Source organism: Sardina pilchardus, chromosome 5 (genome assembly GCF_963854185.1).
Source record: "Sardina pilchardus chromosome 5, fSarPil1.1, whole genome shotgun sequence".
Lineage (NCBI taxonomy): Eukaryota > Metazoa > Chordata > Actinopteri > Clupeiformes > Clupeidae > Sardina > Sardina pilchardus.
The window spans coordinates 4,544,833-4,547,332 of NC_084998.1; the positions used below are offsets into that span (position 1 = coordinate 4,544,833).

The following is a 2,500-nucleotide window of genomic DNA, read 5'->3' on the forward strand; positions in this document are numbered from 1 at the left end:
GAGGAGAGGAGAGGAGAGGAGAGGAGAAGAGTGGCCAGGAGAGAAGAGGAGAGGGGTGGACAGGAGAGGAGAAGGATGTAGAGGAGGAGAAAGGAGAAGAGAAGAGAAGGGTGTAGAGGAGGAGAGAAGAAGAGAGGAGAAGAATAGAAGGGTGGATAAGATTGGAGTTTAGACAATTGGAAATAAGAGGAAGACAGGAGAAGAATGAAAAAGAGGGGAGTACAGAGAAAAAGAGAGGAATCGAGAGAAGAAGGGTGGAGAGGAGGGGAAGAGGGGAGACAAGAGGAGAGAATCGAAATAAAAGGTACAGGGGAAAGAAAGGAGAGAATATGAGTTGGGGAGGGAGAGGAGTGAGGAGGAGAGGAGAGGAGGAGCAGCCCAGAGGAAAGGAGAGAGTTGTGACATGAGAACAGTTAGATGTGTGAAGGGTCATTTGCCAAGTGAATCACTATACAATGAATGGAGAAACATCCACATGGTCCATCACAAAAACAACATAAAAACCCACGTGATTATGAGAATAATGATCTATTATGAGAATCGACATTTCTCACCCAGAAACAATACACAGCCACACTCATACTTTGACACCCATATTTCAACTGCAAAATGCTTGTTGGCCAGCACAAGAGCCACCATACGCCAGGGCGGATCAGTGCCTGAGAAACGTTGGCAGCTCCTCCGCTTGAAAATCCCTCTACTCTCCAGTCTCCAGGAAGAAGCCAAAACAGCCCCCGTCCGTGCCAACGCCACAGTGGGTACAGAAGCAGGGCGCTCGACTCGGAGCTGTGGACCAGGCAGGACTCACACAATACTGAAATATTACGGGGTTTTCCCCAGTTTCCCCCCACATCATCCAATGGGGGACAAAAAATGTGAATAAAGTCTCTAGTCACCCCGAACTGGATGATGAAAGCACGCCTTCAGTGGAATGACTTCATACAGACAACAGAAATGTGTAAAATTTGCATCAGCATTGCTAGCCTCTTCACTTTTCACATTTTTCTTTTTGATTTTTTTTCTTTTTTTTTTAATAGTTCCATTTTCTGAACCACACAACAGCGTGGCTGTGTAGCAAAAATTTCAGCTGATGATGCTGTTGCATGACCGACGTCCGTAAAAGTGTCATGAAACATTCTGAGAGCAACTTGTGCGTCATCGTTAGCGTTCACCAGCTGCCTGGCACAGCTGCACGCCCTGACGTGTGTTAGTCATCTTATTCAAGCTGTCAGAGTTACGTAAAGCGCCCATGTCAGGTTTCACTTCCACATACATGTTGTCCACGGCCAAGTAACAAGTGAAGTGTTAAATGACCATATGCCCAGGATAGTCTACCCTACTTAATGTTGTTTTAGCACACATCCTGTTTTGACAGCGCTGTGACAGCCGGGAACAAAAATAGCCTGGTAGTCTCAAAGAAGTATCTAAATAAAGAAACGGTATTTTTAAAAGAAAAAGCCAAACAATGAGAGCAGAACTCTTGAGGTGTTTAACATATAAATAAACTCTCAGAAGTCCTGGGTGAGATGAGTCTAGCGGCAACATCTTTTTCGGCTACTGTCAGGTTGCTCCCTGTGAAGTGCCTTGACAGGCCTGAGTGTGACAGAGTTTACGTGAGCCTCCTCCTGCAAGCCTGTCGTCTCTCTCCTCACCTGATCACACAAGGCTTGTGGGAAATGCAGTTTTTAATTGGCCTTATCGTGTGCTCGTGATTGATTCGCTGTATATAATGCGCTTCTCCCTGGTGTAAATACCAGTGGGTTACATAAGCCAGACAGCTCCACACTGCTCTGCCACACAAGAGCTGAAATGCTCTCCACACTGGAAACCTCATGCCAGAGTTATCTATAGAGAGCCACGGAAAGGAGATACACCAGTAAAGTATCTTAAAGTGTTCACCATCCGAGCAGACCTGACAGCTCAAAATCATACATAGGTTTGAACTATTTATCAACTGTGATAAATAATGCCCTCGGAGTTATGATATCCCATATCGTAAATGCCACGGGTAGATTCACAGGCTTCTATAGGCCCGCATCCACAGCACGGAATTATACAGCAAGTCAAAAATATGTTTTAAAAAACAAGAAGTTCTACAACTAAAGTTTCAAAATACATGCCCATCTATCCATCCATCCATCCATTCATGGATGCCTATTACTAAAATACCACATCCAATTAAAATACAACAACAACAAACAAACATTTAATTACAATCTCTGCTCATCTTCAATTAAGCAAATTAGGATGTTTATAAACATACTAAAATCTCTGAGCAATTAAAGCACATTGTAAACTGCATCAAGGAGAACATTTCAGGCCTCACGTTTCCCCCTCATCTGAACGACTGCGTATACAGAGGTAGTGCGGTGTCACAGTTAATGTACAGTGTAAATATAGCAAAGCCGAGGCGAAGATGATTGAATCATCTATGGCTGTTCCCCTTATGTCCTGCAGTATCAACATCTCATTGGCCATAATTAGCTTAGATGGAGTAATC

At 44.0% G+C, this 2,500-nt stretch overlaps 1 protein-coding gene across 5 annotated transcripts in view; it reads right to left on the minus strand.

Annotated features, from left to right (window-relative positions):
- The window catches only part of arhgef9a (Cdc42 guanine nucleotide exchange factor (GEF) 9a), a 26,810-nt gene that overhangs the window by 17,612 nt on the left and 6,698 nt on the right, over nucleotides 1–2,500 (minus strand). The window lies entirely within an intron of this gene.